Raw genomic sequence first — 27,766 nt, forward strand, 5'->3', positions numbered from 1 at the left:
TGAGAGTAAATAGTGATAGGACAAGGGAAATGGTTTTAAACTGAGATGAGGAGGTTTAGGTTGGATATTAGGAGGAAGTTTTTCACCCAGAGGGTGGTGAAGCACTGGAACAGGTTGCCCAAGGAGGCTGTGGATGCCCCATCCCTGCAGGCATTCAAGGCCAGGCTGGATGTGGCTCTGGGCAGCCTGGGCTGCTGGTTGGTGACCCTGTACGTAGCAGAGGGCTGGAACTGATGAGCATTGTGCTCCTTTTAAATCCAGGCCATTCTATGATTCTACATCTTCGAGAACATGTGATCCCAGTAACTGTAAGACTTGGCCAGCATCAGCTTCTTGACATCTCCAAGGCAAAATCAGAGCACACTGTCCCATGGAGCAAAGCAGGAGGCAGCATTCTGTCTCTGCAACTCACCACAACGCATGCAAGACTTGGGAAACCCAAGGGGTATGACAAGCAGAAAGGCAACAGCAACCACATCTCTATGCTAAAATTGCTGAAAGCTTTGGGTTCTCCATAAGAGAATCTTTCTCTCCTTAAACTGTCTCTTGCTACAAACAAGGGCAGAACCCAATGTTGCTTTTTAGCACAGCTGTGGTACTATCAGAGATAGCAGAAGCAGATGACATAGGAACAACTTTTCCCTCAGTGTGCAGGGATGCTGCAGGGACTGCAGGGTGAATTTTGGGCTCCTCACTCACCCCTCTGAGCTCAGGGAACTCATTGCTGCTGCTTAGCAGAGATGCAGCACTGAGGGACTCCAGGACAGGGAAGCAGAAAGGATCTATCATTTGGCTCACTGGGTTTTGGGATCTGGGCACGAGAATCATATGGTAACAGAATAGGGATTTCCATTGCATTATTTACTCCCCCATACAGAAATAAACCACTGCTTCCTTGCATTAGCGTTTTCCAAGAGAGAGCAGTGAGAAACATGACAAAAAAGCATTCCCATTTAAATTTGTGCTCTTTTTTTTTTTCCTCCCTCTCACAAACACTCATTTGCTTGGAGCCTCAGGTTAACAAAAACCACAAAGCCCCACTTTGCCAAAACCACAACGTTTTCCTTGATTTGGGGTCAAAACTGACAAGTTCTGCCTGTTTTCCTCCTGCAACCATCAATCTTCTCAGGTTCACTCCGAGAGCACCTCAGCTACACTGAAAAGTTCACAGACCTGGCACAAAGAGGGGATTTATTATTAAACCTGCCAGATTTCAGATTTGATTTACGACTCTTTCATACGTCCATGTTATCGAGTACAGACAGGCCCTGCAGCGCATGCTGCGAGGCGTTCATAGAGCTGTAAGTGTCAAAGCCAAAAGGGACCACTTAGATCTGGGCTGACCCCTGAATTAATGCAGAGCAGTCACTCCTGCATCTACCCACCAGGAGCAGGGCTGGAGCTTTTAAATAATATACTGCTATACTCTCTGTTCCTGCACCTCTCTGTACTTTCTCGAGGCTGGTAGAAGCAGGAAGGATCCTACAGAGCAAAAAAGAAGGAGCACATGCCATGCCCTGCTGTTCCCATTGCAAGAGTAGTGCAGAAATTGCAGAGTGGTTGCATTGGAATGGATGGAAAGAAAAATGGATGGATAGAGGGGTGGAGCTCCCACAAGCTGCTGGCATGAGGCACCCAGCACTTCTGCAGTCTGGATGATGGGGAGCATCCCAAGGGTGCTAAAGAAGCCTGGATTAGAAGCACTCTACTTTCTCACTAGGTTTTCACCAGTATGGATGCCCACAAGCCCCAGTACCAGAGCTGTTAGCAGCTTTAGTTTACCAACTATTACCCTCCTCAAACACTGATGGGATCTCAGAACTCATTGTTTCTTCTCTGTATCTGTGAAGGAGCAACAGAGACACTTTCTGACTTTCTGTCCCCATTCAGGTGGGACATGACAACATCTCCCAGAGAAACATGATCTGTCATCAAATATCATGTGAAACATCATGACCAGAAATTTACTTGTCACCTACTGGCACCATCACGACCTCAAAGACCAGGAACTGCTGCAACAAAGTATGCCCAAGGGCTCCCAGCCAGCTGTACTGAATGCTATGCAGGAAGATGGAAAATTCAACACAAATTCAGGATTCCTGTCAATACAACCCATACCGGAAACAAAAATCAGGACCAACTGACATTAACCCAAAAGATCAACCTCTACTCATGCAAGCTTCCAGAGACTGCAGCAAGTGTGCAGAGGAAATAGTAGAAACTATGCACAGGAAACCCTAACGTTTTGTCCCCATGCCATATGTCCTGCATAAAATGGTTGATATTTTCTTTTTGTCCCTGACTTGCAAGGCAAGGCAACTGTTACATTATTTTGCATGTATTTTATACATTTATTTTATACATGCATATATACGAGTAAATATTTATTTTACATTTTAAACTCCAAAGATGTCAAAGGCAATCTGCAGAGACGAGGGGCGATTTACTGCCAAGGCTTTGGGAATGGTCCCACGGGCCCCATTTGCAGTTATAACAACACATTTTATCTCTGTGTGAGCAGGAAGGGGGGTGGGGGGGTGCAGCACAGCAGAGAGGCGGAAGCAAGCACTGGCAGTGAATCAGATGATGTATATTAAGGAGATAATAAGCACAGATTACACTCTTGGCAACCGCTGCGCACCATGCCCTTGGTTTATAGAGCCCAGGTTTCCCTCCTGGATTACTTGCTGCTCCACAACACCAAAGGTAGTTAAGGGTTAAAAGCCCATCGTGATAGGAAGCCATGGCACAGCCAAGCTCTCTCGTGCTGGTTTCGGTGAAACTCTCATCTCAAATAGGTTCAGCACAGGCTGGCAGAGCACTTCCATCCCAGCCTTCACTTAACAGCTTCAGAGGACTCTAAATGCTGCACATCCGGCACTCGAAGTGGGTGGCAGGCCCTACTGCCAAGTTTTCATGTTGGGAAGAGCCATTCCAGCACTTTTTATACATATATATGCATTTTTAGGCAGACAGCTGCATGGCAGACACCCACAGGAGCCGCTCACCAACCCCAGCTCAGCATCCTGCTCCCCAGGTAGCACGGTGTCATGGAAAAACAGCCCTGTGCTGATGCAGCTTATTTGGGCATGGCTGGTCTGGGTCCTAGCTAACCTGTTCACTTGTTCCTAAATGCTTGGCAGCTTGACCCAAATGATGGTTTAGACTCAAAGTTGCTGACGCTGAGAAAGTCTGGATTTGACAGCTTTTCTTAGTGGAAAAGCAAAAATATGACCTATTTAAAACTGTTCTTACAGTTGTACTCCTTGTTCTCTGTCAGACGCAATGTCCAAAGCTTTATAAGTTACCCAAGCTGCTCGGTGCTGGATTTCATTTCTTAGCACTGAGAACCACAGCCCTGGCTCCCTCCAAAAACTGAGGAACTTCAAAAGAACAACACTTGACTCTAAAAACATTTGGTCTTTTACCACAGTGGCTCACTCTTTTTATTCAAATAAATGGTCACAGACTTCTATTTGCTTTTGCAGACACCGGCGTTGTGCAAACATCACCCAGCCCTTCTCCTGTGGCACTTAAAGGTTTTCTTCCAGCAAACCACGGTGCCATGGGCACAACAGGTCACAGCTAAATCTGTCAGTGGTAACAAACATGTGGTTTCAATGGGGCCAAGGAAAACACTGTCCCTCCTCTGAGCTGAGGTTTGTCCACCTGGTTGCTTTAATTAAGTCAGGTACAGCTGCAGAAGAAAACCAATGAATCAGCAACTCCCCTATGCCACCAAACAACTCAAAGCACAGAGCAGCAAAGGGGGGAGGAAGGGAGTAAAAACTCAGAGCGGTCATTTTTAGTATCGACTTTTAGCTGGTTTGACCCCAATGGCACAAAGCGTGAAAATGATCAGCAATGAGATCCCCAGCACCCAAAGCTAGGTTTCACCAGTACACATCAGATGGTTAAACAGGAGAAGCCAGAACCAGGAGGTCAAGGTCTTTGGCAAACATCAGGAGGAACTATAATTGCATGACTGGAATGGGAACTGCTGGACCTACATTTGGTAAAACCATAAAAATGCTTCAGAACTCACTTAAGCATGTGCTGAAACAATTTGCTCATTTGTTCTAATTTAGGAAGATATTGGACTAATGCTATTCATATTTCTAAAGTCTTCATCTATTACCCATTTCTTTCTAGCTCTCTGGTTGCATGGCTTCATGAATAAGTTTTATCCCAAATAAGTCCACATTCTCATCTGTTCTGTGCGTTAATTCTCAAAAGGAGCTTCAGTGGAGGATTTCTTATCTATGCATTCATCAGTTCAAGCTCCCTAGTGAGGTCATTTCCGAAGTTTTTAATAAAAAGGGACTTTTGATTCTCGGGGTCGTGTTGCAAATTATATCTTCACTAATCTAGCAGAGGTCTAAAAAGACACTGGAGTCAAAGAGCATTTCTGACTCCTCAACACACGTGTGTCTGTAGGCTTTTAAAAATATACAGCCCTGCTGTTATAAATAAAGCATTCTTCTCTGAAGCCAAAGCTTTCAAAGTTCAGAAAAACATCCTTTCATTTCTTTTTATAATAATTATGTTTCTTCTCCTTGGAATCAGGCTGCACTAAACTGGGTTGAGAGTTGCTCTTGGGTGCAGCATTCCACCTCAGCTATTTTTAGGAGGGTTAACGTGGACATCAGTGTCCTTTCTTTTGTCCAACACCTCAACAACTCGACTCCAGGAATGTCAGCGAGTGATTCACTAAGAGAATGAAAGCCAGAAGAAACAAGATAACCAGATGAGCACCTATAAAACCCAGCTTTCCACTGAGTGTGTTTCAAGGACTGGAACACAGGAAGGTATTGTGGCAGTGGCACGAAGCTGTGATCTGTTCCTACACTCAGACACAAGAGAAGCTGCTGTTGCCCCATGCAGACAGCAGGGCTCTTGCAATTTTACAAGAACTATCTGACTGCACATGATACAGTAATTTGGATCACAGCTAAGCATCCATTGAAAGTGCTCTGATTTCTTCACATCCCTCTGCTTCAAGGTATGCTTGCGCTCAAGATGTCCTTCAAAGAACAGGAGATTTCACTGATTTCAGCAGGGCATCACCATTTTCCAGTTTCTAGTTTGCAGAACTAGGGACCAGCCTGCAAGCTGGAACAAATATGACTACACTTCCTAGAACATGCAGCCCAGCAAGCCCATAGCCCAACTGGAAGGCGTTGGTTGAGCTCAGTTTGCAAATAACAATAAGCCAGCAGCCATCCACACTCACCAGGGCTTACACCATTCACGTGGGTGTTAGGAAATAGTATCTGCAGAGCAGATAGATACACAAGGAGGGCAATCCAGACGCTGGGGGGGAAGCAAGCCAATAGGACTATCAATATCTGGAGTGTAACAAGACGAGGGCATCACTACTGAAGGTATTTCTACAAATAACAGGTGCCTATCTGTGTCTTTTGGTTCTCCAGGTGTGAGTCTCTTACATCTCCAATACAGGTACTTTGCTGGACAGATGAAAAGAGCAAGGAGCCCTCAGTTAGCCCTCCAGTTGGCCTTGCTCTGGAGTGATCTTGTACAGCAATTCCTGCCTCTACATCCACGATGTCCGCTGGCTTCTCAGCAGAATTTTGCACAGAGACAACTTGTGTGAATACACCTACAGGCTCTGCTGAGAGGTCTGTAGGATGAACAGGACAATGCATCTGCATGGCAAGCATATCCAGGTTTCATGAAGATGTAGTTCTTCCAGTGGTCATCAGCCTGCAAACAGAACCCACAGTGCCTACGAAGTGTTTTAGCTCCTGCTCTTGAGTAAGTGAGATACAAAAACTGGCTTGTTTACCACAGATAGGGGTCTGTTGTGGTGGGGTTGATCACAAGGTTTGACTGCCATATTTTCTTTGGGTTCCATCCAAAAATAAGGGAATGCAAATCAGATTTAAAATGCTGTGTCCTTTTATCTCCCTATCCCTTCTGCGTCAAGCTAAGCTCAGCATGAAAGAAATAACTTTGAATTTTTATATAACTCAAGTGTGTGTACTGCTCCAAAATAAAAACTAGGGCAGTAACAGGACACCTCCATCCAGCTTACTGAAGCATACATTACTGTTCTGACCTACTAGTTAACTTGAGGTTTAAAAAAAACAAACAACAACAAAAAAAAAACCTCTTTTGGAACAGCACACGGAAGGCTTAAGTGCTTTTCGGAACCTGGTTTTGAGGAGCTACTCTACAATGTGATAATGTCCATGCTTTCTCCAAGCTCTTCTGTTCCTGTATATTCGCCAGGAGATTAAAAGGGTGTTGAGTGGTGCTGAGCCTCTTGAGGGGCCATTAACATCACGTGCAGTACTGGAGTTATTTGCACTGGCTCAAACCATCCTTGCCTGCTGATGAGCACACGAAGGTCAGAGGAGGTTGCTGTGATCACAGAAATACATTCCTCGAGATGCATCTTTCCTCTCCTTTCTCCTAGGAGACCTTGGGGCTGTCGGGTGAACCTAAAGCCATTCTTCTGAAGCTCTGAGCAACTTCCCCTCCTAGATATGCTGCCCACCAACTCAGTCGATTTGGAACTGCAGTAGCAATGCAAGGACTGCATTTTTGGAGTGATCCTAGCAGAGTCCTTGGCAATACACATCAAGTGTGAATTTTACCAGCCCCAAGACCAGCACTCACTATCCATAAACACAGACCACTTTAACATCCTCTCACATGCTCTGACAACTCCTGTCTGAAAGCACACTCCGATTTACATGACCCCAGAGGCTTAGTTGTTCCACACAGGTTAATACCCATGGGCAACATGAATCTAATGACTTGTGCATTAGAAGAGTGTGGAAATGAGGAGCTCCCCCTGCCCTAATTCTGCCCTGGCCTGTTCCTCCACTGTTAAGATAGATCAGCAGGCAAGAATACCTCCTAGGCTTGGAGCTAGTGTCTGTATGCAAAACAGTGAGATCCACCCCCACCTTAGCAAAGTCTCCCCTGTGTACCTTCTTGCACAAAGCTCACAGCAGCAAGGCTGATGCTGGAATATTCACCAGCACCACCACCCTAGGGAGGAGATGGCACTTGCCTAATGAGAACCTCAGATAGCAAAAACCTTCATCAGATACAAAGGTAGGTGAAAAAATTCAACATGCAGTAAGAGCAGAGCTCAAAAGAGACCTGTCACAGCAAAGCAAGAGCTGCTGCCAGAACACCCCATAAGGATCCCTTAACCTGGGCTCAGCACATCTCAAGTCCAGAAGAAGGGTGAGCCTCACCTTGGTGGCATTGGGCCCCCTCACCACCCCTCCCCCCCATGAAAATAAAAAACACTTAATAGCTTTCAACCTTTGCAAGCCTTCTTCCCAAGCCTTTTCTGCTAAGCACTGACAGCACTCATGCCAGCACCAAGTCTGGCACCTCATTCAAAGGCGCAGGTTGGACTGTGGCATGGGGCTGATAAAAGCTTCTCAGCAACTATTTTTTCCCTGATACTTCACCTTGACATAGTGTTTTATCTACCGAAGACTTCCAAAACCTCTTAGTCTCTCCCTGGCATGTTATCTCCTTCCATAACCTGACCTTTCTGCCTGAGTGAGGCACATGCAAAAAAAGTCAACTTTCCCCCCCCCTTTCTAAGCAGAGAGTTTGACAGGAGATCAAAGCACATGGTAATTTAGCCCATGGAATAACAAAAGTCAATGAGAACAGTGTGATGCTGACAGGGAGCTGCACTGTGCCCCAGCAGGGAGGGTAGCCCAGGGAGCCCTGAGCTATTCACTGCAGTTGAGGAGCTGGAGAAAAGGGGGAGAGGGAGTTTGCTCTAAGAAAGTTTTCATTTCTAAAGAGGGCTCATGTTTTAAATCACAAAACCAACAATGTGAATATGTACAGGGACAAAGTCAGCAGTCCCATACCCAAACAAGTTTCCTACTAGCTTGGATAGGTTCTTCGCTTTCCTGAAGATAGCAAGCCCTTGCCACCACATCACCCAGCAGGAACAAATTCAGAGCTGTATCACCTTCCTGTGCATCAGCTCCTCTCTTTGAGATTCCTTCAGACACAGCCTGTGTGAGTGGAAAATCTTTTGGAATGAGCAAAGGGAAAGCTAGAGGAAAACAGAGTTGAATTTAGAAGATGATGAATCTAAAGTGATGGTGTCCTTGCTCTGCTTCTCCCAGCAGTTTGCTTAGAGGGATCCTTGGTTTCTTCCAAACTGGGAACAACTCACCACCACCAAAAAAGAAGCTCCATAACTACTAAACCCCTTCCACCATGAAATGGGAATGAGAATCAAATTGCAGGAGAGAGTCAAAAATAGCTTCCCAGTTAGCAAAGATCCCAGTCCAGTCCCCACCTCCAGCAAATGGTGTGCTCTCAGCCACGCATGCTTGACTCCACCTGAATTTCTCATCTTACAAGGGAGGGGAGAAAGTGACAGCTCTGCAGCCACCCACCCAAGCTCAGGGATTAAGAAGCTACCTCCAATATGGCACACAGAGAGGAAGCAAAGCTTTCCTTGGCCCAGCATAGAAACTATGGTTTCCACAGTGCCAAGGAGACCCTTCCACCGTCACACCAAGAGCAGAACACAGGAGCTGGAACGCTGCAACAACAGCCCCTAGCCAACAAATGATAGTTAGATCAAGTTCTCATCAGCACACATTGCTCAGTCACAGAAACACCTGAGGCTTTCAGAAGGCCAAGGTCACCCTGGCAGCCACCCCTCTCAGCCAAAGCAAGTGTCAGTCCAGAGGTGGATTGAAATATCCTTGCAGGGCGAAAGGACAACTTCTTCATCTCCTGCAAGGAGGAAGCCAAACCCCACCTCTGCCACAGATAGAAGTTGGAAGCAGAAATACCTGAACAAAAACCTCAAGCTTAGGACTGATCTGGTGACATGGACAAAGTTTAGGCAATCTTCTGCTGCTGCCTTGCAGGAGAACACACAGTGCTTGAGCTCAGGGGCCCCACCACTGCTCTCACAGCCATGAATAGAGTTTGAATTCAGCAGATGGAACAACCAACCCAGAGCTGAGCCAGCCCAGCTCCTGCCAACCCTTTGCTGAGGTTTGAAAACATCAGGTTAATGTTTTTTCACCATGTTTTATTTCAGTATTTTTGCACATCTCGGCATTTTGTTGGCTTTGGCACACGCCTGGAGCCATGATACCACAAGAGAAGTTGATCTCTTTATGCCTCCGCTCCGGCAAAACCAAGGAGTAGCAGAAACCTCATACAAGTTGCCTCTGATTTCATGAATTTTCCAAATCTCAATCCAGGCAAAAAGCCTCTAATGAGTTTGGATAAACTCTGGATAATCCTCTGAACTTTCAAGTGCTTCAGGAAAAGAATCAAATACAGTGCCTGGGACTTCAAAAGGTGTCTCAGAGTCATGTGCTCCAGGAATAGTACAAGGATTACAGATGTGACACCCCTGCAGCCCAGCATTATTTATTAAGATTAAACAAGCAAAAAAAGAAGACACCCAACCAACCACACACACAGTTACTAAACTGATGGGAAAGAAGGGTGACCTCAATTCTCTCAGCATGTACCAGCCTAAACCTGCAGGGGAGTTCACCAACACACAGCAGGAAAGTCAGAGCAGATTTATCTAGCAGGTTTAAAGAAAGTAAAGAGTGAGTGACAGCTCCTTTCTTGAAAGGAAAATAAAGAAACATTAACTCCTCTTGTCAAAATGCTGTAAAACTGGCTTTTGACTCAGCACACCACAATACTGCTTGTAAATTGGGTAATTGGTTTGTGTGAGGTCATGAAATTGAACATGCCTACTCTTGCCCATCCCCTGCAGCAAAGTCAGCTGCAAGAGAACACAACACATGGGGCAGCACAGGTGAAGGTACAAAGATATGTTTCATTCAGCTCATTAATCAGGCCTAAAATACACTTAGCCATTCACATCCTTAAGTTTATTCATATCTGATATGTTGAAAGCCCTATTCATTAAGAGAAGACATTGTGTCTATTGCTCCATCTTGTTTACCCAAAACCAGAGCACTCGGTGTGAGCAGCTTGCTCCCACTCCGCAGCATCCTTCCCTGGTCAGAAACATTCAGCAAAGCTAACCATCATCAGAATGGAGCATTTAGCAGAGAGCAATGCTGTGCTGGAAAACAGAGACAGGCAGATGTTGGAAAGGTGCTAAAGGAGCGCAGCATGAAGCACACAACGTGGTTCAAACAGTTGGACACTGGGAGAACTGCAGGAATCCTTGCTGTTTGTGTTTCCAAACATCTCCATCAAGAAACGATGAATTAAACACTACAACTGGGAGATAGAATGATTTGTTTCTAAAGCATCTTCACAGCCCGAAGCTTTGGAAGCACATGGAGACATGAACCATACTCCAAGGGTGAGGAAGAGAGCACAACATGCGACCCCAACTAAGTGCAGAGGCACTGGAAGAAGAAGTGAGCACAGTTCAGCACTGGAAGGTGCCATAGCTCTTTTATCTGTGGGCAGTTGGCTTATGAATCCAAGGAAAGATTGAGGTGGTGCCAAAAAATAAAAAAATAAGATCACATCTCAATAGAAGATGTCCTACTTGAAAAGCAGAGTCCAGCACAGAGAGGGAATCCCAGAAAACAAGACCTCTGATAAGACGACAAAAATGAAGGAGCTAAACCAAGATGAAAGAACTCGCCCACAGTCATGTGGCAGGTTTGGGACAGAGGCAAGAAGGGTTTTCCAAAGCTCTGTCCATATAACATCTCACTTAAAATCACAGAAGTATTAAGGTTGGAAAAGACCTCTAAGATCATCTATTCCAACCATCCACCTACCACCAGTATTGCCCACTAAATCATGTCCCTAAGTACCACTCCATGGTTCTTGAACACCTCCAGGGATGACGACTCCACCAAAACAAAGTCACAACTCCCTGGATTCTCTGTCCTCTGAGACAGAGAAAACTAAGAGGAAACAAGAAAACAGTGCTCAAACATAACAGAGCTCAAGGACTTATTCCGTAACAGACAAACAGTAGATGGAAAGGCTGCCACAAGGGAGATTGAGGATGGATCATAATAAAAGCATTTCCACCGCAAGCATGGCACGGCCTGGAGGTCTGAGTCAATGACATGGGATGTTTGGGTGCCAGGAGGAGCTAAATGGTCTCTAGAAGTCTCTTCCAGTCTTGCTTGTCTTAAATAAATTCCCTGCAAAAATCAAAGTGGAAAAGCGGCAGCAGTCTGTCCATGTCTGAAAAGCATAGGGAACCAAAGGCATCCTGCCCTGCCATGGAGAAGGTCAGGGGACCAGATCCTCCAAGCCAGGGACCATGGGAATTCAGTTTCACATTCAGTCCTACTTCACAGTCCGTTTATTTTACATGTTTATTTAACATCTGCATGAATCAAGGCAATATTATTTCACAAAAACAGAAAACTTGGCTTCACTTATTCAAACATTTGGACAAGGAAGGAAGAAAGCCCAGCACAGGACTTGGCTGGTTAAAGAATAGGAATATGCAGTTATTACCCTGTTGTCAGTGATTCAAAAATCAGCCTGATTGGAGGAACTGGATGTGATTGCCATCTGGCAGTTGTTTGGAGAACCTCCCTAGAAGAAGTCACAGCCCCAGCTCAGATCCAAGCAGATAAGAGGACAGGGAGAAAGGCACTGCCTTGACATTTCCTGCAGAACAAGGGAACCAAGTTGGGGAACATGCAGACCTGGTAGAGATGCCAATGTCGCAGCACAATGCTGCTTATGCAGCTCGTGGCACCCATATGGGACAAAAAAAAAAAAAAAAAAGAGTCAGAGCTTCACTGAACCCATCCCAGCACTCCGGATTTTTACCTGCCTGGCAACTCCCTAAATGTTCAAGTGCCCAGAATGACAAACACCCAGAACAAGGGCTGGTCAGGGAAACGCTGCTCAATGCTGGGTGGTACCACCAACAGCACAAGGAAATAAACTGGAGCTGCCAGGTTCTTTAAAGCCAGTTGGGGTTGTTAGTTTATGCTCCCTCCTCCAAGTAACATTTAAACACTGGGGCAGCTGCAGCAGAAGCTTTACTTTTCCAGATGTTTCCAAGACAGCTACCATCTCTTGCCTCTAAATCAAGGTTGGATGGGTTTTGGGAAGAGATGCTTTTGTCAAAGGCAAGTTATTGGGTTCAATAAGGGATGGAATTCTCTGGCCTGTGCCATACAAAAGGTCACAGCTCAGACGATTTAAAGTCATTTTTGGTCCTGATATCTATGGAAAAAGCTATGAAGCCTCCTATATTAGAAATGAAAGGAATAAACAGCAGCAAATAATTTAACTGTCAAATGCAGATGGGCTTTGCCTGCAGTACAGCCGTGAGCAAAATGAAGGCTCTTTGGCTCTGCTCATTAATCACAAGGATTGTGATTTGTTACCGGGGACTTTTATCCTGCTTTCCAAACGAAACAAGGTTTATGGAGTCATGCTGTATGCACGTGCATGTTTCATCATATCCAGCATTTGAGCTGGTTATCCACTTTTGACAGGGAGTAGAGATCAGAGATATTAACTTACATCAAGCTTGGCAAACAAACGACAGTGGGTAGAAGGGAAAGAGTTCAATTAACGTTCCCAGTGAAAGAAAAGCAGAAGCATTTTAAAAATAATAATAAAAAAATCCTTCACACACTAGAAAACCCCTAGGGGCAGGGGTAAGAGGTTAGTGATGCCCCCACGAAGGGGAAGTAAGAAGCTTTGCTCATGATTGTCATGCACCAAAGAACCTACCCAGGCAACACTTCTTGCTCGTCCGGATTTTCTAGTGCCTAAGGAGGAAAACGCTCATGGTGCAGTTTTAATACAATTAATAAAACTTGAACAAGCCACCAGACACCACTCAATGGTAAGCTGAGCTCGAGTAGTTTCAGTGCTCACAGAATGACTTCTGTTTATGGTTAATAAGCCCCAGCATGAATGGCAGAGCTTCAGAGCATCTACAAAACCTCTCCATCACACTGCACAGAGCACAGGTACCCCAGGAAGTACAGGTGAGCTCGGGCCAGAACCTCTGCAGCCTGCCGCATACATACCTCTAACAAGCAACAGAGCTGTCTGCAGGCTTGCACAGGCTCCACCGAAACAGAACCTAATTTAACAGCTTATCCTGTCCGTATCCTGCTGCAAAGGGGAATTATAATTTTACTCTCGTTGCTTCTATGCAAAAGTCAAGGTAAAATTTCTGCTGTGACCTCCTCCCCCTGGCTGGCAGGCACTGCTCTCAGTGTTTTGGGGCAGAACTCATTCCCAATGCACATCTTACACATATCCCTATATTCAATACTGGTGACATCAGTGTAGGTTGGGAGCAGGCTTTGCTCGTTAGCAGCGGCTGCAGAAGCTCAAGAATGCAGAATGTTGATTTATAGAGGTCCTGTAAAAATGGCCTACATTTCCCCTTCTGCCCCATCCCTATATATCTTAGCACTAAATTGATCCGCTTAGATAATAGATGTCCTGCGAAGCAGTGAATGTGCATGTGCTCTGACAAGAACACTTCAAAAACTGAAACAAATAGCTCTTCAAAATTAAAAGAAAATCTAAAAAAATATATATTAAAAGTTATGGCTGTCCTGCACCACATGACTTCTCAACCCTGCAGTGGAAGTTAAATTTAATTTCCAGAGATAGAGTTGTTCTGCATCCAACATAAACATAACATCTGAGCACCTTTGAATTCCCAATAATTTTGAGAGTTTTTCCAAGAAGTGCTTTAACAAATCTGGCTGTGACTGCAGTCCTCATCGTTTCTGCAGGTTTGCTCCATCAACACAACACTTTGCTTTCACTTGGGCAAAATCCAGCTTCCTTCTCACCAAATCACCTGGACCAGCCTTTGGAAATCCAGTCTGGCCAGCTGCTATGGAAAACCTGGCTACCCCTGAAACACTAATGAATGAGTAAAACTGTGAATGGGACAGTCAGCAGTAATAATTTCCATGGAAAGTCCCAAGTTTCAACAACCAGGTGCCAGAATCACCCTTCAGTCCTCCTTCAGGCTGGAGATCAGACAGCATCATAGTCCCTCCATCCATCTTTATCCCCAGATTCTGCTCTTGCCTAACTCAATCCAGGTAAAAGTTTCCCATTCTCTCTCACTTAGGCTCTCTAGTCCTGCATGTGTACGGGTTGGTAGCAGAATCATGCCAAGGACATCACTCAGATGCGAAGGGTGAGAACCCAGTCATTTCCTGTGCTTGAGCCCCTGCACATGCTGAACCATGTCCTGGACCTGACAGGTTGCTGCCTGCTGAACTCAGCACATTTTTACTCCAATTTGTTCCTTCATTGGATTTCAAAATGCCTTTAAAATCCAGCTGACAAGACTGAATTATTGATTTCACATCAGATGGAAATTTATGGCTTGTTTTGAGAGCTGCAGAGAGTTTAAGTGTTTCTAAGTGCACAGAGAGAAATGAAAATTTTTGGAAAAATAATGGAAAATAAGATAGTTTTTCGCACTGGTTCTAGCATTGCTGAGATACAACCCGTGCAGACCATTCTCACCTTGCAGCTCAAGCACAGAAGAGCAGCATGCTCTCTGAAGAAACTCTGTAGAACCCAGGCCCAATCACCACCACAAGTTGGGTCAGCCTATGGTTGTGTTTGTGGGTCAACCACTCTGCAGAGCTCAAAATCCCATTCACTAACCTGCACCCCAACAAATGCCTGTCTCCTCTAAGCAGAGTGGTTGCCAGCAGTTCAAGCCCCAAACTACACAAGTCCTGCCTGGCAACCTGTGGTGGCAGTCCAGGAACCAGGGCTTGGGCTCAAGGCAGAAAATGGCAGGAAGGTTTTCAGCCAAGAACAACAGGACTGGGTACTGAGTGTCACACGCTGAGCAAACAAGGGCTCGTTTATCACAGCACCAGCTCCAGTTCCCTTTCAAGATAGGGCTGGCGTCGGCCTTCAGCAGGGCAGGGAGGGCACGAGGGGAAGTTCTGCCAGAATGGCCTTTGAGGGTGAATTAGACAACACCAAAATAAGAACAGAGGGCAAATGCTTAGGCTCACCAACTGTTGTCATTGACTTACCACACAGCTTGCTACCAGTGCACTAAGCTAAGGATCCAGGTGCAAGCTGGCAATGAGAACTAGTGCAAAAATAGAAATATGAATCTGTATACTGCCCTGCCTGACTGAGCCAGGTGCTGACACACCTATCCCTAAAAAGCACAGCTCAATAAAGTCATTTCAGCTTGCAATAAAATCACAGAATCTCGGGTTAGAAAGCTTGGGTTGGAAGGGACCTCAGCTTTGCCAGTTCTGTCATTCCCATAAGGATCAGGAAATATGGGCGTTATCTAAATTACATCTCCAAGCCTCACTGCCCATCCAGTGTCACTTCCAGGGGTTCACAAGGTGGTGAACAGGTGATGTAGGCAACCTGCCCAAGTCAGTGCCCTGCACGCCTCATCCCCATCGCTGTGGCCACAGCAGGGACACATCCCTTACTGCAGGCTGTGCAAAACGTGATCGAAGGAATCAATCTTTTATTTAGTCACACTATTTGGGTTCAGGGGTTGTTTTGCTAATATAACAGCTCCTTTATTATTTCACCAAGCCACCCTCCTCTCTTTAAAGCAAACACATGCTCCCCTTCATGGCCGTGGTGTGGGGAGGGAGGACGCTAGTTTGTGCCCATGGTATCAGCTTTCAGCACACAATTCACTGCAGAAACCAACCAGCCCCAACAAGCCAAGTCTAAACTGGGCTGGTATTTGGATGGGCAAAGAGGCACCTCACACTGGAGTCAGTCCTTGCAAGAACAACTAGGATGTCCCTACGCTGAGGTAGATGTGGCCTAAGGAAGCTTTGGGAGGAGCAGCAACTCAAAAGGACTCAAGCCAAGGCATCCAGCAAGCAATCCCTACAGCCACCTGGAGCAGTTCCTGTATCCCCATCCACACTGCAGCCATGGCACCCAAAAGGGGGTCAGAGTTTGCCCCATCTGTTTGCTCCTCGTTGCCTTTTCTCAGGCAGGAATCTTCACTTTTAATGAACACCCCCTCATTTTAATTAGGCTCCAGTCCCACCACAATTATTTCCTTATGCATTCTTGCCTTTTATTTGCCCATCAGAGAGCTGTCCATCAGATTTAGGATGCTCTACAAAGTTCCTCCTCAGGCTTTAAGCATCCCCGTTGACTCAGGACAGGATCCCAGGTTGGGAAAACCACCATCAGACCCTCATCCCCCACCCAGCTTTGATTTCCCCCTGACACCAGAAGTCTCAGGCTGCTCCGTTCCACCTCCATCACAGCCAGGCAAGACATGCATCGTGTGACAGTGGGCAGCTATTTGCAGCCCTTCTAAGCACCTTGCAAGTTAAACACATTCTTTCTTCCTGCTGCTCCCAGCACCCAGCAAGCTTGAGGGCTCCTGACCCATCACAACAGCACACACTACGAACAAAAAGGTCAATAATTGTCACAGCTGACCTCCTGGAGACCAAAACAGAATTCACCATGGGTGTTCAAGCATGGCCAAGGGCAGAATCTGGCTCTAAGGGACTGCCCATCAGCCAGTTTGTGTTTTGCAATTTTTGGCATGAAGCCCTTGCTGCAGGCTGGGGAACGTGCCCCTGGGGCTGGAGTGCAGGAAGCTGCTCAGAAAGCTGCTGCATCCTCAGGGAGCAGCTAACATGGGGCACTCCATAAAGGAACAGGGTGGTGCAAAGAGAGCTGTTAGAAGGGACCTCAAAATAATCTAGTTCCAATGCTCCTGCCATGGGCAGAGCTGTCAATCACCAGATCAAGCCACCTAGGGTCCCATCAAACCTGGCCCTGGACAACTCCAGGGATGCTGACATATGGGACAGCCCCAAGTCACTCCCTCCCTTGCAGGCTGGCAGAGAATAGGACCTTTGCCAACGTGAGGGGGTTCAACAGATGGAGGAGCCCTATGAGCCCTTCTCACAGGGCATAGGAAGGCTGTTGACCTCCCAGCACAGCGCTCTGTGGACCAATGGTCACTCAGGCAGAGTGAAAGCTCCATCAGCTGCCAGCATGCAAGCACTGTGTCACCACCGCTCTGATGTCCCATCTCAGTGGTGATGTCAGTCAGAAGATATTTGAGGGGGGAGGGAGGAAATAGAAGAAAAGCCCAGCATAAGCCTAGGGTGTGACCAAATGCAGTCTAAGCTTTGCCTACAAATTAGGGCATCTCTCTCCTTCCTCAGCCATGGCCCCACATCACCCCTCAGATCTCCCTGTGAGCAGGGGAAGTCACAGCGCACACCAGCTGGCCAAGGGCAGCAAGAATCAGTTTCCATTATACACAAAAAGTATTAGGACCAGCTAATGTCCCTCTCCCCTTATCAGTGGGTACAAATGTCACTTTTCCGAGAGAAACGCTGTGAAAATCCCTGAAAATCCTTCCTACAATTAAGGAATTGACAGAGATTTTTCGGCTTTTTCTCTTCATTTGAAAAATCACTGCAAAAAGGAAACAATCTTTGCAGAGCATATAACTCACAATAGGCTGAAACATTATCTCAAACTATTCGTCTGCTTCCTGCTTAAGTAAACATATTAGGAATGCGTGTATATAGATCCTGGGCAGCTTAAAAAATAAAAAGAAAGGAGGTATATGGAGTCTCCTGCTTTTGAGTAGCACGTTGTTTACGTTGTTATAAGCACAGATCATATTTATAGCTGAACACGGTGTGAAAGTGCAGGCAAGCTGGGAAACATTTGTTAGGTTTAATGATCTTTTATTTAGCTGGTGCAGAAAAATGCATCCCTTCGGATTGATTCATGGCATGGATTGTATAGAAACCTTCCCCAAGAAATGAAAAACCTCAAGAGGTCAATGTGATATTTCAGCTTTCTTGGACATCCAGAGACATTCACAGAGCACAATCCCCAGCAGGCTGGGTTACAGCAGGGAAGGGATAAACCACAGCCACAGAGACATTTCAGGACAAGAAGCAGAGCCATTCAGGTCACCTGGGCTGGAGCTGCAGCAGCCACACAACACAATGCCCTGAGCCAGAGGCTTTGCAGGCTGCAACGAAGGGGCTGACAAAGCCTTTTGGTTGTGTGGCAGCTCCATTAATCTAGCAACAGCCAACCGGGGCCCAGCCACTAAAACCAGAGCTGAGAAGAGCTTTTCTCAGCTGCCTGAGCTTGGCTGCACCATGAGAGCAAGCTGCCTGGCAGAGCAGCTCCTCCTGCAAGCCTGCGGTCATGCAGCCCTGAGCTTTCACACTTCGACACTTCTCACCTTGCTAAGTGTGCTGCAGTCCTGCCCTGTCACAGAACGAGCTCAGCCCTGGGCCAGCCCCCGCTGAGCAGGGCAGCCGCCAACTGGGAGCTGCAACTGCTTCTCCAGGGCAATGTGTGCACACACGTGCAGGTATCAGCTCTGCTTGCCTTGAGGGGAGGTGCTGAGAAGTGCTTTCACTGTGGTAACAGCATGCAGAGACATGCACCAGAGCATCTCCATGAAACCAAGGCAGAGCCAAGTGAACACAAAGAGCCTGGGACAGTGGAGCCCCAGAGGATGAACAACCTGTGCTCCAACCTGTGACATCCTGCCTCTTCCTGTTATCCTCAGCACAGCCCTGGGATGAGGTTCCACTCCTAGCACTACTCCACTTCTCCCTTCAAATGCAGCCCTGCCACGTATCAAACCTTTGAAAACCCCATCCTCCAGAAAGGCACTTCAGCAGCCTTAAAGCTAGGCAGTCTTGATCACTCCTACTACATTTCTGCTGTATTATTCCCCTTCTAAAAATCAGACCTCCCACCCCAAACTGCACAGCACTGCTGAGCACACAGTTCCAAGGTACTTACCTGAGGGGAACTTGCAGAAAGGACACATCAACTCACATTACAAACCTGGAGAAGAGAAACAGACTTACACCACAAAGTCTCCCCTTCTTGCACCTTTAAGGCAGTGGCACAGCTTCACAGCACCTCCCAGCAGCTCACAGGTGCCTACAGAGCAAAGCTAATGCAGCACAGCTGTTGTGTTAAACTTAGGCTGAAAAAAAGCTTGCACACCCTACCTACCTACCTACAATTCATACCTTCTCAGCAAACTAAAAAAAACACTACTGATAGTCTTCTGTAGCACTTTACCCAGAGCATTTCAACTCTTTTTCATTTGTACCAACTCAACAATGCAACAACTTCAGGCACAAATTGCACTTGTTCTGCACAACCACTCCTGGAGACACGCCTGAAGCAAAGGGAGCTCGTGCAGCCCTTGTTGCCCTCTCTGCTCTAGCTGATGCTGGGCACCAGCAGCCTCCAAATGCTATCAAAGGAATATGGTAACTGAGAGCATGGCCTCATTTGGAGTGCAGGCTGAGACCCTGCAGGATACATCTGCAATGCAATTAGACTCATGGAAGCAACAGAGGCAATGCAATGTGCGGTGCTGGGGACATCCCCTGCAGGGGCACCACCCTGGGACTGCTGTGCATGGAGCTTGTTCTTCAGGAACCTCAGAAACACACTGAGTGCATTAAACCTCAGCCTTTTTGTACAAGGAGTCTTGTTTACTCTACAGCAAGCAGAGTGCAGAGGGCTCTGTGCTTTGCCCAGCTCTGTGCAGCTAGGCAGTTGCACATGTTGGAATTAGAATCATAGAATATCTCAAGTTGAAAGGGACCCACAAGGATCATTGAGTCCAAATTGTGCCTCCTAAGCCTTATTCTTGGACTCTCTTTCCATATGCTGGGGATGAAGATGCTTTTACCGCAGTAGACAATGGAGAAAGGTCCCGGAAAGGGGTGCACCACATAATGTCAATAGCAAATTGTGGTCTGGATCCATTTTCATGCTTACACAGCAGCATCCAGCCCAGACCAAAGCCTGCAGGATAAAATTGGAGGCATGAGTGACACAGAGCTCAGTGGGACAATTGCGTGTTTGTCCTTGGGATGAAAGAAGGAATTCGGTTTGCGCTGTGGCAAAGCCCCGAAAGCACAGTGGGAAGATTTAGTGGAAGTTTAATCATTGATCTAATGGGATTTGCAGGAAGCCCGATAGGGCATAGGAGGACCACAGCTCCCTGCTTCCATCTTGTTGGGGCAGTAGATGCCCACTGTACAGCTCTCCCTCATGCCTCAGTTTTCCCATCAAAGTATCCTGGTAATGCTTCCCAGGTGCTCGTGGGAAGGGTGAGCCCGGGAGGGGGAAGGAAGCTTGGAAATTCATCACTGAATGTTCCATTTGGACCATGCAAAGAGCAGGCTGCTGTCACCTCTTCCTCGAGGAGTTTTCCTCCTGCCCAAGGAACTGCCGGCAATCCATCCCAAGGTGGAAAATGCTTGGCATTGTGTCCAGCCCCTGTTTGAAGTGGGAGAGGAACAACTTTGAATAAGCTTTTTATGGGCCCCATGGCTCTGCTTGACCATAATGTCAGCTTGTAATTAGCAACAGATACCACTTCTGTCACTCGAGATGTTATCATCAGCCGTCTTGTGTTTCAAAGTGAGGAGAGGCATGTAAATTACAGGCAATTTGGACTCTGAAATAGGCTTTATGGTTTTTTTTTCTACAGAGCAAGCAGGAAGCACGGGTGGATTTTGTTAGGGAGGTAGCAATGGGGTGGGCAGGAGGGAGCACAGGGCTATACGGAGCTGCTCAGGGCAGGGCAGCAGAGCAGGGTAGCAGGGCAGCAGGCAGCAAGGGGAGCTCTGCAGGGGCTCATTCATACTCTGAGAGGGGGACAGGGAGAGGAGTCCTCAAAGCCAGTGCAGCCCCGCTCCATACTCAGCACATCACAGGAGCTTTGGCTGGCTCTGTCAGATGGCCCCAGTTCAGCTGAGGCAATATTTTCCCCTTATTGATAGAAAACATCGCCTTCAACTGAAATCTAATTTTCAGAGCGAAGGAAAGGCCTGTGTTCCCCCAAACAGATTTGATTTTCTGCAAGGAGGACAAAACCCCCAAACTCACTTTGTTTCCTTTAACTTCAGTTAAAAAAAGAAAATAGAAAAAAAAGGAGCAAAATTGGAGAGAGTAGAATTTGTTGTGGGGTTAATTTTTGGAGTTCTGCATGGAAAAAGCTTTTTTCTTGCAGCAGACCCCGAGCGTTTCCCACATCCCTTGGCACTGCTCTGCAGCCTCACAGATGCCGGTGCCAGCACGGGGATGAGGATTTGATTTCATCTGCAGGAATTGTCGGCTCCTGCCTCGCTTGGCCTCCTGCAGAAGAAGCTGCTTTTGCTTGGGCTCCCCAGGAAATGAGCTAAAGCAGGGTTTGGCCCCACATTGGCTCGGCAGTGTCAAGTTTTCCCCTTTTATTTGCTAGAGGAATTCAAGCATCACTCCACCACTCCAATCTTTCTGGCAAATAGCGCAGCCAAAAAGGTTATCTGCCTTCAAACAGAAATAGCTTGTGTTTAGAGAAGAATTAAATTTTGTTCCCTTTAGAGCTGCAACCACATCCTCAGAGCTGTTAACCTGAATGTGAACTTCAGATAATAAAACTCTAACCTCGCCCTCGCCAGTCGGCAGCTACCTTGTGTACTCTCCCACTATCTGCCCCATCGATGGCTCGATAGCACAGCTTGTTTTCTTTTTCAAGGGAAGACAGCTACTAAATCTCCATTCCACTCCCCTTCCCTCTCCTTAGCACTCTGGGGCTTCTCCACAGCTGCAATGCTTTTCCATCGTCCCTGCTCTCAGTTAAATAAACATTATGACACATACTGATTGCTTTAACAAACTTTACTGTTCCACGTCCCCGGCGAAGCACGGTTATCTTTTTACAGGGAACATTCCTTTCCTGTTGCTATGCCTACTTCAGCGCCATCCAGTGCGATAGCCAAGGCTGCTGAGAGGACCCACAATTTCCAACCACTCCATTTTGCTCATCCCGAAATAGCAGCGCAGCGGCGCAGGGCCAGGACTCGGCAGATGGGAACTGTCAGAGCTCTGTGCCTTCAGCCCAGGCGGGGATCTGGCCCTGCTGCCGGAGCAGGAGCAGATGGAGCTGGGATGGACACGTGGAAGGAGGACGGTGGCAGTCGAGGCAGATGAAGGACAAAGGTGCCAGCCCGGCCCGGCGCACGGCTGTCCTCCTCCTCCTCCCTCTGAGGCTGTGCTGGAGTCCTGTCATTTGCAGTTAAATTGCAGAATCCAGAGATATTTCTGGTAAATTGTATTTCATAACCATTCATCACCGCCGTGCACAATTTCTGTCGCGTCACAAGCTGTGTTTTAAGGCTTGCAGGGAGAGAGGAAGCTGCCATTTGGCTTGGCTAGGCCAACAAAGCACTTGGCCAGCAACAGGGAAGCTGGGACTGCTGCCCAAATGCCCAGGGCATAATGTCCCCATGTCCCTGCCCCGAGAAGTGAGTGGGATTCAGGTTCCACATTGTTTTTCACTTCTATCACAGCAGAGCCTCTCACAGAATCATAGACTAACTTAGGTTGGAGAGCCTTAAACACCATCCAGTTCAACCCACCAGCTCAGACTGTCCAGTGCCCCATCCAGCATGGCCTTGGGCACCTCCAGGAATGGAGCACTCACACTTCTCAGGGCAGCCATCATCCATGGCATTGTTAAGTGCTGTTAATGACTGCAGGGTGATCTAGGGGTTTCAATGACAAACTCCCCTGAGGGTCAGTGATTTCTCAGTTTTCCTCATTTTCATTTCTTTTTGTGAAAACATTTGCTTCTCCCCCCACTATAGGAAAGGCATTGAGGCCCTGGAATTTGTCCAGGGATGGGCAACAAAGTTGTGCAGGGTTTGGAGCGCAAACCTTATGAGAGGTGGCCAAGGGAACTGGGATGGGTCAGTCTGGAGAAGAGGAGGCTCAAAGGAGACCTTATCGCTCTCTATACCTCTCTGATAAGAGGTTGTGGTGAGGTGGAGATTGGCCTCTGCTGCCTGGTAACAGTTATAGGATGAGAGATGATGGCCTCAAGTTGTGCCAGGGAAGTTTCAGGTTGGATGTAAGGAAAAATTCCTTCTCAGAAAGAGTGGTGAGGTGCTGGCCAAGGCTGTCCAGGGAAATGGTGGAGTCACCATCCCTGGAGGCGTTCAAGAACAGGAGATGTGGCACTGAGTGACATGGTCAGTGGGCATGGTGGGATTGGGTTGGAATTGGACTTAGAGATCTTGGTCTTTTCCAACCTTTATGATTCTGTGATTGTTGAGAGAGTGCAGGTTGGCTCCTCAGACACTTCAGTTCTCAAAGCAAAAGCCAAAGCCCTGATTATTTCTGCCCAGTAGAGACCCAGATGCAATAGCTCTGGGCAACACAGAGGTCGATACAGCTGGAGAGGATTTCTGGCAGCAAGTCCATTGTACAAGGCAGCTCTTCTGCTCGGTATCAGCCAGAGAATGTTGGGTCCCCAGCACATCACCATGCACTGCCCTTGCAGCTCTCCATCTGAATATTCCTGCACTTCATACACTACAACCCCCAACTACTTTCTCCTTATTGTAAGGACTCTGAGCAATACACCAGATCTAATTAAGATTTCTTCTAATCTTTCCCTTTTTCCCCAACACACTGGCTGTGTATGGGAGGGAAGTACAAGGGTGTGAGCAGAGGAAAGGACTCAAGCGGAAGCAGATAAAGGGGAAACCCTGTTCCTCCTAGCTCATTTCTGGCAGCCAGCATGCTGCCAGGCTGACCCCCTTCATTGGGGGCATTCTCTGCCTTGCTCCATCCCTCCCACTGAGACCACAAACCCAGTGCTGCGTCAGTCTCACCAAGCAGAGGTACCCTAACTGGAGGGATCACCATGGGAGGAATCCAGAGCTGGGGCTGTGCATGGGGAGACGTTGCACCCATTCTGCCCCAATAGATACGGCAATGGCAGATGATATTCCCCATAACGAAACCCAGCAGTGCCAAGGGATGTTGCTGCTGCATTAAAGGACACATCTCCACATACAGCAGCCCAGCCAGGGCAGCACTCAAAGGGAGCAGCAACAGCAGAGAGCTGGACATTTCCAACGCCAGACAGAGAGAGACGGCCGCGTGGATGGAGGAAATGATTCAGGATCTGGAAATGTGAGCAGCACAGGCCGCGTGTGCTGGGGCTTGAATGGGCCTCTCTCAACACAGAGTGGTTGGGGTTTTTTTACTGGGACACAGGCGGGGATTCTTGGAAGTGTGTCAGGAGCGGGCTGAGTGCGTGCGCCAGACCCACATGGAGAAACCTCCTGAGCTGGAAGGCCAGCTGATTGCTTTCCCTTTTTGCAGGTTACACAAGCAGAAGGTTAAAAGAGCCACATACCTTGCCATCATTTGCTTTTATTAAAGGAATAATGCATATACACGTTACCAGCAAGTCCTACGCATTGCAGATGTACTGTGGATTATAATGGGATTGGACTGGCCTTCCATGGAAAAAACTTTCAAAGCCTTTTGTGGTCCATCATACATTGTCTGCTGTAATTCCACTGTTGGTTTCCGTTGAGCTGCCAACAGGCACACTGCATTGTTCCCAGCATGGCATGAGGCAGCCCCTACCCAGACCTGCCAGGATCACATCTCAGCTAGGTAACACAAGACCAAATCCAGCAGTGAGGCTCAATGTGGAGCTGCAGATGTCTGAGCAATCTCAGCTGCTGCGGGAGTTATGGCAGTCATAGCGGGAAGGAGAAGATCCAGCAAGGTCAGTTCCAGACATCATCACTTTGTGTATCACTTCATTAAACTGAAACGTGATTGAGTTTCCTCCCAGGCAGTCTTTGAGAAATGCATTCATAGGGCATCTGGAGGGGTCCAACACTCCTGGTTGCACAGCACGAAGTATATTCAGGATAGAAATCAGTTCCTCCCAGGACAGTCAAATGACAGTTTGTCCCTTAGCTGGCTGTGAACCTGATGCCCAGGAAGGGCCAGATCTGCCCACCCAGGAAATGTATTTCTCCCAGACCACCTCCAGTCCTGGTCCTGGAAGCAAACACCTCCCTGCCCCTGTGTCCTCTGGCCGAGGACTGGAAGCACCACCTCAATTAATGGGAAGGGAGTCTGCCTTCCTGTTTGTGCAAGAACCGACTTCTCTGAAGGTCTGCCAGTGGTGGGGCTGGATTTAAGAAGAATAAAACACTGGTGAGATGAAGGAGAGCATCAGTGAAGGTCAGCAAGCACTCTGGATTAAAATTTCTCCCCAGATTTATGAGAGGTTTGCATTGTTTAGCCTTCTTTCTCTCGCTGGGTGATTTCTTGCATTCCTGTGGCACTAGAAGCCAAATTCATCCTTGCTCTAAATCCATTTATTCTTCTCCTGAAATTAATTTTGCTCTCACATTTCAAAGAGCAAAGATGGCAGAACAGCTACTAAGCTCTCTGAGACACAGAAGAGTTGCTCCTGCTGCTACGGTGTAACCACAAACACGGTTTATGCACTCTGCGGGAAGACTGTGGATGTTTTACCTTTGGTTTCCAGCAAGCCCAGCTTGCTTTGAGCCAGCTGCATAGTTCTCTTCTTTGGGAAAAATGGAAAAAAATATAAACAAAATCAGACCCACGTTTCCATACACACCTATTCCCTACCATATTTTTAGGAAAAGCGCATGGTGAGTCTTTACACATCACTCAGTAATACGTGCAGAACTAGAATGATTTGGTGCTGAGGTGGTGAAAAATTAGCAAACTTGCACCAAGGTTGAGCAAGAGATGAGATCGTGTCTCTGAAGGAATGACATTATGAATCTAGTGAGGAGAAAGAACAGACTGTTTGTTGGCTTTTCTATCTAGGAAGCAGCAGGCTGCCAGAAGTCTCATATAAATGAAAGTCCTGGAAGAAAGCAGCACGATCTGTCGAAGGGAAGTGCTGGTGCTAACCACCACAATCAACAATTGCTGACAGATGAACCTTCCTGAGACCACTGGGTCTGGAGAATTTCTGAGGAGTAAAAAACTTCTGTCCATTACAGAGGCTCTTGCAAAACCTCTACAGAATCCCATCTCTAACTCCTGTGTTCCAGAAATAATTGAAAAACATCAGAATACCAAGAAAATATCTAAATAGTCTCTCTTGATCTTGGGCCCAGCACCAAACCAGAGGGAGGATGCCAAGAACCCACATGCACAGAGGGTAGGTGGAAAGCAAAGTTGCAGTCCCCTCTGCAACCATTCCATCAATGATTCCCCGTCCAACTCCAGTGCTAAAATCCCCACTGGAGGGGGGAGCATCCACTGGACCTACCTCTTTCTAATAGGAGAGATTCTTACCTCCTGAAGGAGGCACAGAACAAGAGCAAGAGTCTTTGAAACTGGTATGGATTTTGCTCAGAGGCCATCATGACTACAAGCCCTCAGTTTTAAAATATCTTTTACAGGAAATGATGGCATTCAGTTACATGGCGTTTGTATAAGCAGACAGTGGCTGCTCAAAAATCAGCTCATGTCCATGCACAAAAGCCTGAAAAGTGCTGTGTTATTCCAGTACACCAGTACCTCACAGCTTCCACTGCCTGACCCAGTAGCAGATCTGGACATGTTTTCCAGCACTTAGGGTTTAGCTCCAGCCAGAGCCCCAAAGCAGCACATTTAATATCCCTTTCAGAACATCATTAGCATTAACTACTCTTACTTCATATTCGTGTTATTCCTGTAAGTGGATCCCCCTCTGGGCCTTGCTCCAGGCTATCCCCTGAGCATTCACTCAAGTGTACTCAGTGCACTCCCAACCACCACAAAGGGCTGATCCCCAATCCCCTGCACGCAATGCTTGCTGACCCTTTACTCCACCAGGGGATCAGTGATCACCCCGACCCCAAGTCACCAGGCAGACCCAAAACCCAACGACACCAGCTTGCTGAGGCTCCTGAGCTGGAGGAGAACCCAATGGGAACCAATGCAGCAGAAAGGAGCTGAGCATGGCTGTGATCACACACACCCACCAAGGCCAAGGGCTCGGCTTGGAGCAGGTGCCCCGTCCCAACATGCAGGGCATGTGCCAGCCCTGCTCCACCCCTGCACAGCACTTGGGGGAGAGAAACCTCTGATTGTTTTTTTATCATTATTATTAGGGCAGTTTGCCAGCCTTTCCGTATCACTTTAGAAGTGCAAAACAGCCTAATCTGGATCTCAGGTTCACACCTAGTATTTGAATGATGTTTTGGGACCAAGCCCAATTCTTAATTTGGAAGGATGTTACCTGGTAGCTCTGGAGTAAGGATCAATGCTCATACATTATTTCTTTCCACAGGGTTTTCCCACGTGTTTTGCAATAGGAGCTGTCCTGTGCCCTATATCACTGACTGCAGAAAAGCTTTCTCCCAGGAAGAGCTTCTCACTCAGATGAAGGCATTTCTCCTCATCTGCTGTGAGCATCGGTGCTGCAACACTCCCTTTTAGCTCTGGGCTGTAGCTCTGTATTGGGCCAACAAAAATAAAACGTCCTAAAATGAAAACCTCCAGATGATCTTGGCAGAAACAGCACGTCCATCACAAATGGAAATCACATTTGATATTCCACAATGGCAGGAAACTCACCTGGTTTTATTTAGTCTCCACACAGCTATGTGTTATTGGCACTCCTCCAGTGTATCTCTTTCGAGAGAAACTCTTTTTTTTTTTTTTTTTTTAATTACTATCTGCTAGTGGCTCTCATTTCTTATCTAAAGCACTCTGCCTGTTTGGTTTGCACTGAGAACCTTTGCTGAATTTTCTGTTTGTCTGTTGTAGAACGTGTAAGGGAACTCCGCAGCTCCTGCATTTACAACTCTGTTCCCACAACAAGGTGCTTAAAATAAAGGAATTGGCTCAGGGTAATTGCTTGATATGAGAAAGATTATACAGGCAATGAACATCTGTATCACAGCTACGGTTGATGGCTCTGAGTGCTGTATCATGTGCCAGGAGATGTCTG

The 27,766-nt window shown here is 47.1% G+C and overlaps 1 long non-coding RNA gene across 4 annotated transcripts in view; it reads right to left on the bottom strand.

Moving 5' to 3' along the window:
- Positions 1-24,179: 24,179 nt before the first annotated feature.
- Positions 24,180-27,766, bottom strand: part of LOC104913749 — a 10,012-nt gene continuing 6,425 nt past the window's right edge. For 2 of the 4 annotated variants that reach the window (XR_004161716.1, XR_004161717.1), the window contains exon 3: positions 24,180-24,973. This is a non-coding gene — a long non-coding RNA (uncharacterized LOC104913749). Of the gene's footprint in view, positions 25,376-27,766 lie in introns of all 4 variants that reach the window. The other 2 variants (XR_004161715.1, XR_795603.3) reach the window with 1 other exon arrangement.

This window comes from Meleagris gallopavo, chromosome 20 (assembly GCF_000146605.3).
Source record: "Meleagris gallopavo isolate NT-WF06-2002-E0010 breed Aviagen turkey brand Nicholas breeding stock chromosome 20, Turkey_5.1, whole genome shotgun sequence".
Classification (NCBI taxonomy): domain Eukaryota; kingdom Metazoa; phylum Chordata; class Aves; order Galliformes; family Phasianidae; genus Meleagris; species Meleagris gallopavo.